At 43.7% G+C, this 12,128-nt stretch overlaps 1 long non-coding RNA gene across 1 annotated transcript in view; it reads right to left on the reverse strand.

Moving 5' to 3' along the window:
- The window catches only part of LOC138525663 (uncharacterized), a 446,797-nt gene that overhangs the window by 78,799 nt on the left and 355,870 nt on the right, over nt 1–12,128 (reverse strand). The gene's annotated exons all lie outside the window — the stretch shown is intronic.

Genomic DNA, 12,128 nt, shown 5'->3' on the forward strand with positions numbered 1-12,128 from the left:
CTGAGAGCGCTTGGCAAGTGAAGTCTCAATCAGAAGTACTGCACATGGCTCAGTACTACGAGAATCGTGTCAATAATGAAAAGGAAAGCGTCGAAAAGAGAAAAGGTGATTTGAAGACAAAAGTATTATTACAGCAAATTGTTAGAGGCCCTAGAGGGGGTAATTTGCAGTTTAGAGGTCAGTATGTTCCACAAGGAAGTGTGCCCTTGGGTTCTGTAAACATTAACCAGTGTGCCTATTGTCGGCAAGAGGGTCATTGGGGTACACAATGCCCGGTCCTTCGACAAAGGTCAAATAACACATTTGGAAATATGGGTAGAAGATCGAGAGGTCGCCCGGGTGTAGGGGGCCCTGGTAGAAGTCAGTTTGCACAGGATCCACAACAACATTTTTCACAGGATAATCAGACACCAAGCGTGGATACTAGAAACATATTCGATCATCCATCTGCTGCTTACCTCTCTGAAGAACTTCCTTTCAACGATATTCCGTTTCACTAGGATTGCCCAAAGCAGGGTTTGGAACCGACACCTATTCCCGTTAATCAGAAAGGTCCCTATGTTGAGATGATAGTGGGAAATAGGAAACATCTATTTTTGATAGATACAGGGGCACAAAAGTGTTCCATCGATCATTCTCGGGTTCCAAACATTCCACTGTCAGGGCAAACCAATAGGGTTTTCTGGCACACCAGTTGTTTGTCCGGTTTCTTCGCCGGTACCTATTTCTTTCGGGTCTCTTTACGGCCACTTCCCATTCCTTTGGATTTTGAATTGTGGAGAGAATTTGCTGGGGTTGAATCTGTTGAAGGAATTAAATGCGGTAATTCATTGTTCTTCTGACGAGTGCGTTTGACGATTTCACCACAGCAACTTTCTGTCTCCCAATTCTTGGCTAGACCTTTGCTGCCAGAATTCAGTGATGTACCAGAGTGTTTATGGGCAATTGACGACAATGATGTAGGTGTTTTACAGAGTGAGCCTGTTAAAATAGTTTTGAAACATAGAGTAAAGCTGCCACGTATTCCACAATATAAGAATTCAGTCGAGGGTGAGCAAGCTTTGAAATGCATCGTCTCCGATTTTGTGCATCGAGGGGTGATTGAGGAAATTTCAGGTAGTTTGTGCAATAGTCCAATTTTGCCCGTGTACAAAAAAGGCGATAATGCAATTCCATTTTGTTTCATAATTGATCTACATGCCATCAATAAGATCGTCGCTCCACAATTTCCAATCTTGCCTGATGTGACGACAATATTGACTATGATCCCGGCTTCAGCTACTTACTTTAGTGTTGTGGATCTGAAGAATGCTTTCTTTAGTATTCCTATACATAAGGACAGTAGATATTTGTTCGTGTTCACCTTAGGGGGACGCTCGTTCACCTTTACCCATGCACCGCAAGGTTACACGGAAGGTCCTAGTATCTACAGTAGGGCTTTGAAAGAACAGCTTGATACCCTTGAATTGCCCTCTACTTGTACACTGCTTCAATATGTTGATGACTTGCTTTTAGCTGCCGACTCAGAGAACGCTTGTAAGGCGGGCACTGTGTTATTGCTTATACACTTGGCTAAACATGGACACGAAGCTTTGCTTAAAAAATGTCAATATTGGTGTCAGGAGGTCACCTATTTAGGCTATCTGCTGTCAAAGGTGGGAAGAAGATTGACGCCTGAATGGATAAAACTCATTTCTAGCATGTCTGTCCCAAATACAAAGAAGGAAGTCAGAGCCTTGATAGGTATGGCTTCTTACTGTAAGCAGTGGATCCCCAATTTCTCACTAGTAATTAAGCCGATGTTGGCTCTGACGAAGAAGGGCATTTCTTCGCCATTGCCGTGTAACATGGAGCACCAGCGTGCATTTGATTTGCTCAAGACTGCATTGTGCTCGGCACCGGTTTTGGGCACACCAAACTAAGAAAAGGCCTTTGTGTTGTTTGTGCATGAATGTGATGGATGTGCTTTGGCTGTGTTAACCCAGGAACATGGAGGGAAGAATAGGCCATGCGGTTACTTTTCTTCAGCCCTTGATCCTGTAGCATGCGCTTGGTGATATTTGCGAGCTGTCACTGCTGCTGCTGGGTCTGTAAAACAGAATGAGGGAATGGTCCTAGGCCATTCTCTAACCCTGATGGTGCCTCACTCTGTAGATGTTAACTGAACAGAACTCAAACTCAACACCTCACTTCCGCACGGTTGACGAGATATGAATTGATCTTGTTTTCTCCTCACATACAAATTAAGAGGTGTTGTGTTCTTAATCCGGCTGAACTCTTACCTTTCCTGCAAGGTACTGCTTGCAGTGACGAAGAGTCACATGACTGTCTGTACACTACCGAACAAGAGAATAAGGGTAGAATTGATCTGAAAGATACTCCTTGAACAACCCACAAGGGGAGCTGTTTTGCGATGGCTCCTGCTTCAAACTTCCGAATGGTTCATCCACAGCTGCTTATGCAATCACCACATTGAGCACGGTTGTGGAAACCAAGAGAATTACGCATAACTCTGCACAGGCCGCAGAGATTATAGCATTGACCCGAGCTTGTGAACTGTCCGAAGGGCTTGCAGTGAACATATACACTGATAGTCAGTATGCCTTTGGGGTGGTTCACAACTTTGGTAGACCTTGGTCAGAAGGAGGGTTATTAACTTCACATGGTACAAAGATTCAGCATGGCTCCCTAATAGTACAACTGCTCTCAGCGCTTGCACTCCCTACTCAGTTAGCTGTCGTAAAATGTGCAGCACATCAAAAGATTGTAGATGATATAGGAAAAGGCAACGCTTTTGCTGATCAGATAGCTAACCAGACTGCCACTGATCTCTCTGCAAACATATACATTTCAAGGGAGACCGTAAATGCCTATGCGATGGATGAAGGTGTTGACTCTGTAAGGTATATCCAAGCTGATGCCACATTAGAAGAGTCCAAAAAATGGGCTGAAGTCTTGGGGAAACTCGATGATGATGGGTGTTGGGTGGATATAGTTGAAGGGAAATGGCTACTTCCTGACGCATACATAATGATGATGGTCGTCATTGCTCATGGCCCTACACATATATGTGCCCAGAAGCTTACAAAAATGTTGGAGAAAGTTTGCGCGAATGACAAAATCTCTAAAATAGCTGAGCGATATGTTCAGGACTGCATGATCTGTTTACAGCACAATGTGGGAAAGGGAACATCAACTCCTAGGGGAGGTTTTGGTCCACCTTCTGTCCCGTTTGAGGTCATACACTTTGATTTTATTGAAATGGAACGGTGCAATAATTTTAAATATGTGTTAGTTGTCATCTGTGCTTTCAGCAAATGGGTTGAGGCGTTTCCTGTTAAAGACGCTACAGCCATGACTACTGCAAAAACTATGTTAAAGGAGTATTTTCCTAGGTTCGGACTACCAAGAGTCATCTGGTCGGACAATGGTCCACACTTTGTCGCTACTGTAATTCTGCAGATATGTGCGGCATTACAGATCGACAAACAGTTCCATTCGGCCAGACACGCTCAGAGTGCCGGACTAGTTCAAACACACATTGGCATCATCAAGAACAAGCTTGCTAAGACGTGTGCCGGCACCAAACTAAAATGGCCAGACGCCTTACCGATCGGGTTGCTAGCCATGCGTACAGCCCCTCAAACTAAGACTGGGCTCTCTCCATTTGAGGTGGTAATGGGGAGACCTGCTAATATCTGGAAACTTCCAAAATGTTGTTCTTTGAGAAATGTTGAAAATGTACTTCTTTCAGATTACTGTAGCCAGTTGACTAAAAACTTGTATTTGATTTATCACCAGGTGTGAGAGGCTTTACGTGTACGATACGAGGGCCCAGGTCATAGCATCCGGCCCGGTGACTGGGTGTTGACAAAGGCACTTGAGCGATCCTCTTGCCTTGCACCTCGGTGGCGGGGCCCATTCCAGGCCTCCTGGTCACACAGACGGTGGTGCAGGTGGCAGGCAGGAAAAATTGGATCCACGCGACCCACGTCAAGGGGATTCCACACCCGGTGCCATGCGATACAGAAGAAACAGAACCCCTCACCAATACTGCAGCCAACTATCCCAAGGCAGTAAACAGCATCGAGAGTGCATCGGAGATTCTCCCTAAGTCCGTGAGGACTGGGGAAGCAGCCATTTTGTCTCCACACTCTCCAAAGGTTTTGCTTCCGGAAGCTGTTGCTCCGGAGCTTGCATCTTCCTTTGCTCTTGATACGTCGCTTCCAACGGGAAGTGACAACACGTTGTTCTGGGATCAATCAGTACCAGGGACAACGAGTTATAATTTGCGTCCAAGGAAATAGACTTACTGCACGGTTTGGCTGTGCATTCGAAGAAGAAAGAAAAATCATCAAGGGCTTTCTTTTGGCCCAAGTCATTTTTTGAAAAAGGGGATTCTGTTGGCGAGGGTTGTGGAAGGACTAAGAAGTCGCTCGGCCAGGAGGTCATCAGCTAAAAACGCTGGGGTTTTTTCATTTGAAGACTGCAATGCCTGCAACCACTACCCCTCGTACAGGACTGATAAATGAGCGTCTGACCAGCTATGAGAATGGACAAACTGTTTGGGCCCCGAAAACGTACTGCTGTTTTTTTATAATGTCAATTGGTTTCATAATAGTAATTTTTTTAAGCCTTTGGTATCTAGAAGAAGTGCATCCACTTGAAATCTTGTTAGCAACTGAAAATGTACCCACTGTCTCTACTCCCTTCGTGCATCTGCACACTGTATCTCCTAGAGACTCTCAGCATAGACAGAGATACTACAATAATACATTATTACTCATTATGAATGCTACACATGCTATTTTTAATAAGTCCAACTGTTGGATCTGTTTGTATTTACCGCAACACGGGGATAAGGGGCTAGGTTGGTACATCCATCCTTTACCTTTGACAACTGCTTGTTATGCTTCTCTTAGAGCACAGTTCTTTGTCCGATGGAACGACAGCATCTCGGGGAACTTTGACGGTACTAATTTGAATAGTTTTGAGAAACGTGTTCTTACGCCCCAGGGATGCCCGCTCTTCGCGAATAGGAGCAAGCTCAACGTTGCTTCTATTAGGTCTTCTGATAGACTGTTTTGTCCTTTCCAATCTTTGATTTCCTTTAAAATGGCTCCTATAGGCAATAAGGACACCATGCCTCCTTCTTACACTGTTAACCATAGCCCCGATTCAGTTTCCTTCTGCATATAGAGGAATGGCACTCAGTCAATGGGAGATTTTAAAGATTGCCCAACGTTGCGAATTTGACTGGGGAAGACAGACCTTTGTATGTAGACGGACCTGTCTACTTTGTTTGCGGTAATGTAGCATTTCCATGGTTACCCAGGGATTGGCAGGGAACTTGTTACTTAGGCATCCTGTTACCCGGGGTATTCATAGCCAGTACGGTAGAGGTTTCAAAATCTCGCCCACGGCGGGATGAGAATGGTGACACTCCAGCACAGGTTCTGGGAGATGTAGCGAAATCCTTTGTGCCATTTTGGGGACAAATAGCGAACTCTGGAGACATCAGGAGACTAGCGAGAGTACTGGCGAGAACCATCAACTGGACCACGGACATACTCTATAATATGACATTAGAACAGAAAGCAATAAGATTAGTAGCACTTCAGAACCGGATGGCGTTAGATGTCATTCTGGCTGAACGTGGTGGAGTGTGTAAATTAGTGGGGTCCGCTTGCTGCGTTTTCGTGCCAGATTCCTCCCCAACTATCCTTAAGGCAATACAAAATCTGCATGTCCTTATTCAGAAGTGCATGTTCCCGAGGATCGTAGCGCTTGGTTCTGGGACTTCTTGCGATCTTGGGGTTGGAAGGTGCTTTTAGTCTTACTGATCATTTTGGGAATTTTGTTGTTCCTTTGTTGCTGTATACAGTGTCTACCTAGTATGTGTTCAATGCTAGGAGGATGTTGCGCACAGGCGATAGGTACAATCGGACACAAGGTATACGCCCCAGATAAGAACTCCAAAGAATATCTGTTGAAAGAAATTCTCGATAAACAATATAAATCCAATATATATTTCTGACAGTGATTCAGGGTGTATGAACATTGAGACGTGGACTTTTTCGTAAAGTGATCAGAAGTAGTTTTAGTGCTTGGCATAGGCCAAAAGGAGGGTTTGTCAAACGGGAAATCATATTGCGTCTCCTATACTGAATGAATACATGTATATTGGCCTATGTCAAGCCACTTACGAAGAAATCCGCGTTGCAAGGTCTTGACCTTAGATCTGAGTGATCCGCCATTTTAGGTCCATCCGCCATTTTAGATTCTCTCTCTAAAGTCACCCTGTGTTCTAAGATGGTGGACAGTGTCATTCCGATTGTAACATGGCCGGCTTGACCTCTGTGTTCAAACTAATATGTAACTTGCTCACAGGCAACATGTTAGGGTCATGAACTGAGACCCTGTCCTTCGTTGACCTGTGTAGAGAGGATTACCTGTGCCAACGAAGCTAATCCGTGAGTATATGTTAAACACAATGTATTCAAATACTGAAATGTGAACACTTGTTTAACTGCATTGTATAAAGAGGTTTGAGAAGGTTTAACGAGAAATCCGAAGGCATACTGTTGCCATTGTAACTTGTTGGTGAATATATTAATGGTAAATCCTAAATGCATAGATGTATGAACTCGGCACGAACCCTAGATCCGTGATGTATTAACTTGTATTAACTTGTAGGTGGGCTGAACATCATGTTTTGGACAGTATAAAAGGTGCGACTATTCTAATGTACAGTCCCACTCACTGAGCACACCGAACAGCGCTGGAGTTTGTTGTGTTGTACTGAGGGCCGATAGCTATCTGTTGCTTTGTCCTTTGAAACCGTGCAGTATAGAATAAAGATCTTTGTATCTTTCTTTGTAACCCGCATTTGGTGTATTTCCTTTTGGGGTCATCAGCCTCGATATCTTCTTGTTGTTTTCACATCTGGACAGGGCTGTATGAAACGCTCCAAAAACATATTTAGCCACCTTTCAATTTTTCTGCCAAGCTTTGTGATGTTCTGTTCGGTGAGTGGGAGCAAAACCAAGGTGGGAGGCAGGGGAGCACCATAAACATTTTCTATTCAAATTTCCATAAGGAGTGTTTCCCCGGGTGTAGCTCAAGCATTGCTGGATGGATTGATATTAAAAAAGGTCAAAGGGCACATCGGTCCTCCTTACAGCACATCTGCATTCTCTCAGACTTGAAGAGAGGCGAGAGGATGGGCCAGTAAGGAAGAGCCTATGCCTTCTGAAGCATTGACATACCACTGCAGACAACACCAAAGCGCCCGCAGTATCCTTCCTCCGGGTAAGCTTTTAAAGCAGGGATTTGCAACCCGTGGCACTCCAGATGTTTTGCACTACACCTCCCATCGGCCCTAGTCTGCGTAGTCAATGTTGAGGGATCTTGGACGTTGTGGCCCAAACCAGTGCTTTAAATGGGATATGAAATCGATTGGGGGTGCCCCTCTGGTCTGGGGGCGTGGCCAAATTGTGCTGGCCGTGACCTAAAAGATGGGCAGGAGACTTCTATGTATGTGTGGCAAGTCTGTACACACAAGCATGCATGATCATGTACACATACGGCCGTCTAATGTGTGTAAATAGATGCTTTGCCCTAGCTGGTGCTAAACATGATAAATAGCTGCATTACCCAAATTAGAAATAAATAAACATAAGGACATACACCTGTATGGATTCAGAAACTATAGACCTGCACACATACATAGATACACACGGACATTTTCAAGAGACACGCACAGAACCGCCATATTTAATAACACATAAGGTAATATCACGTTTTCTACATTGCTTTGTAACTGGCTTCTGCATCTACTGAACTATTATAAAATGGGCTTAAATTACCCAGGTATTGGATACCCTCCTCCGGCCCCGCCCGCCCCTCCTTAGATCCTGCTGTCTGTTGTGCATGCACTTAGCCAATAGGGGGGCGGCCAGCATGGCCATTAATGGCCCCTGATAGCAGTGCTTAAGGCCCCTTTTGTTATCAAAACAAAAGCCTCCTTAAAGATACATCTGCGATTGCAGAGGCTGAAGGCGTCCCTTTTCCGAGGCTTGGACCTAGTGGTGGTTGATAAAGCGTTTTCTTTCACAGGCCCTCCCCAACCCTCCCTCTCCCCCTCCCAAACACACTAGCGCACAGATGCTGGCTGTCCTATTCTAACAGGCGCACCGACGCTTCCCTGCATACATGTCTTTCTGCTGCCACGGCTTAAGTTCTGTGGGGTGCTCCCAGTAGAGGACTTAAGAAGCAGAGCCCCGGCAGGACCCTGGGTCAGGGACGGTATTTGGGGGCTCTGTCCTGGCTAGCCCTGCCCACTTTAAGCACTAGCCTAAACAAAATGAAGAACCCCAGCTTGCAGACTTCTGATGTAGAGGGTCTGCGCCTTTCCATTTCAAGTTGGAGCGGTAAGTCTGGGGGACCCATGGACCTGCCTTCTTGATTGACAGAACTGACGCTTCACGCGGCGGTCTGTGGGTCTACCCTTCAGGCACGTGGCTCATATGGTTGTAACTGGGAGAACAAAGCTAAGGAAAACCTGCTGCCGGGGCTTTAAGTGTGCCAGGGCTGTCTCCGACGAACCCTGGCAGGCCCCAAAAACTGTCCCTTAAGCCACCATGAGAGTCACCCGACATGCTTTTAGTGTGATATGCGCTATGAAAGAAACATGCGTAGGGAAGCCATCAGCTGCTAAAGCGGGACAGCAAGCACTGACTCCCGAAGGATAACTCTCCTCAAATGTGTATATATGACATTACCTCTTTACTAGTAGGGTGTTACCATAAATAAGCAGATATTTATGATAGTATGTTTATTTAGTACACTGACTCAGTTTCATAATGGAGAGTTGCCAACTATCTATTTGGTTCCACTTATTTCCAACCACAGACATTACTTTCAAATGCATTTTATTTAATTTGCAGATGATATGTGTTTTCAGCACATTGTAAACTGTGCTTTAGCTCTTCTGCTAAGTATAAAAGACTCTACATTTATTCTGCATTTGCCCAATTGCAAGATATCTTGCATCAACTTCAGTATGAGACCATGGATTGAATGGGGATGGTGGTATGACCATGTGTTATAAGGAATGAAATACCCTCATCATAAATGAGTCACCTCAAAATTCCATAGGCCTCATCCCTCTGTTTAGTCATGGAACTCCTGTCTGACTTGCAACATTCTTATAAAGCAGGGGGATGCAATCTGCATGCAGCTCCCCAGTTGTTTTGGACCACAACTCCCATGATCCCTCACCACTCACTATGCTAGTTATGGCTGATGGGGAGTTGTAGTTCGAAATATCAGGTGATCAAAAGAATGCAGATCCCTGTTGTAGTGTATGATAGGGGATACTTGATTCTATATATTACATTTTACAGTACAATATTTAGTAACAATTTGCTTACAAAGAGTTACAGGGTATTCAAAAATGAAAAGGGCGCAGTACAATTTCAAAAGGCGAATGTGGAGAAACTCGGCTTATCTATGAGTGTTACAACTACCCCTTCTTACTAGTTGAATTTGTATTGTGTTGAGAGGCAGAAAAATTCATCATCCATAGCTTCTGCCCCGCCTGCAGTTCAATATTGCGCAGGTGAGAAATGTTACTCACTAAGGCGACCGTACCGCCCTTATCCCAGGCAGGTACAGCAGGAGATGGACACAATCTAAGCTGAAGATGGCACAAATAAAACAAACCAACATTGTAATAATACATGTGTATGCATTAGACACGAAGCAAATGTGCACTTAACATGAAGAACACGAACACTAGGCAACGCATGCATTTATACATGAAGACTATTAACATGACATCCATAAATCATGAAGAATACTAACATAAGCAATGTATAAGCTGAATGCAACATGAATGACATGCAAATATAGCTCACTAATATAGAAATGCAACAGTAATGGGCAGCCATGTTTTCCAAAATGGAAGCCACAAAATGCTTCTAAGTGAACAAAAGGCCTCAAGGCTTTACGAGAACTGAAAATGCTGAAATAACAAAATAGAGATCCGTGCAGAGCTCAGACAGTAGCTAGCAAACCAAGCCAAGGTTACCATGAATAAGGCAGGATGGGAACGTTGCAGTGAAAGCACACAATATCAATTCCCAAGACGCAAACCATATATTCTTAGATTAATTAAGAGTACAACTAGCCTTTGTAAGCCATGTGCAGGACAACTATAAGCCAAAAGACTCCATGAAGAATAACTCAAGAGGGTCCCCAGTGGTAAAAGAAACCATAACACTCACATTAATATTAGCTAAAATCTTTAAAAATGCAGGGTGAAGTCATTTCAAACACAGTCCCATCACATGTGGCCCATAATTGAAGAACACTGCCTAGTCATTAGCACAAACATAGATAAGACACCTGCATTACTCCTTACACGTATCCCCAGACACAAGATGCCACACAAGAACAAAAACAAAGAGATCGGCCTAGAAATGAGGGATGGTTTCTTCTTTAATTGAAAGGAAAGCAGTCTGTGGACCTCTCTCCCCATACTCTTGTCTGGCTGATGTCGTGACGACCTGTCAGTTGTTCAAGGTTGGGTAGTAAGAAGCCAACCAATCAGAATCGTTAATGTTAGGCCACCCATTATGTATTATGCCAACCAATAGCTTATTGTAGAGATTTTGGGCCTAATTCATGGAACTTATAGCGCAATGCAAAGTCATTTTGAACTGGTGCAAAGTAACTTTGCACTTCCAACAAACACCCTGGTTCACAGAGCGGTGCAAAGTGTATTTTTGCAGAGCAAACATACACTTTGCACCGCTATGTGAGTCAGGGTGTTTATTGGCAGTGCAAAGACACTTTGCACCGTGCTAAAGGTTCCATTAATTAGGCCCTAAGTCTTTTTACTGTTATCAATTTAGAGGTGGTCTCAGGCGGAGCCATCAGACAAGCGTTATCCAATCAGAACTTTAACCATTATAGAATGTATATGTAGTCACCACTATTAGCAATCCATGTACCACATAGGTTTTGTTAACTAAAATTACGTTATGATGTCAGTTATGATGATTATTGAATACATAAACTGTGGTTTTTGATAAGCACGTTGAGTGTCAAGACTTTTTATGCTTGTATGCTGTCCCTGCTTTATTTTGATGATAATAAATCAGGGGTTTGCCTTGCACTGTGTCTATTTCCGTTATTAAGTCCGGTTAGATCTGGCTCCAGAACCTCTGTGTAATTTGGGACTTTCCAAGCTGTCTTGACAATTGTATTTGTGTGTGTATGTATCCCCAGTAAAGTACATGGCAGCCCTCAATATATGCATAAGATCTGGAGTCACAACGTGACTTCTCTGCTCACCACTAATAAGAAAATGACATCACTACTTCAGCTGTAATAACTTATTACAGTTTCGCTGTGACATCACAATGTCTTCTGCCTGAGGCAGCAGAGAACAGAATTTCATCTGCCACTCGAGCACGTAATGAAAGTCGCGACTAGATTTTCAGAGTCCTTTCTTTTAAAATAGCTTTCTGAGACACTTCACAGCCTGGTAGTATGTTTATTATGTGCACTGCAGGGGCTTATCGCAGGAATACAAGAATCTGTCTGCATGGTATCACCCACTTTGAACCACAAAATGCTTTTTTAATGCATTGTATTGAACTGCATTAAATATTTTTCCTCAACGCATTCCACGCCACTTAGATGCATGCTGTTTTTTTTCAAACCATCAAATTAAGCATTTCATATCTGTAGCATCAAATGGAGGATATGTTGCCTCAGAGTAAGCAAACGACCTAGTATTAAATGGAATGATTGTGCAGACAATTATTATAAGAAAGATAATACTACCTGCCGTATGATAAGATTATATTGCAGGTCACCTCAGCGGTCCGTGACCTTTTAATGGAACTCCTAAGTGGCTTGCCATAATCTCATAATGCACAGTAGGTGCATATTATGATAATGATGAGTCAGCTGTATATGCGCAAGACTTACCAATGATGTTTCCATTATTTATTATGCTATATTAGGTTATGATTGGTTGTGATACTGAACATTTTTACTGCACCTGTCACTACTATATATGCACTGTTATAGTTTCCTATGCAGGTGGGCAGGCT

The sequence above is a fragment of the Ambystoma mexicanum genome, chromosome 1q, assembly GCF_040938575.1.
Source record: "Ambystoma mexicanum isolate Mex_15411 chromosome 1q, UKY_AmexF1_1, whole genome shotgun sequence".
NCBI classification, from domain to species: Eukaryota; Metazoa; Chordata; class Amphibia; order Caudata; family Ambystomatidae; genus Ambystoma; species Ambystoma mexicanum.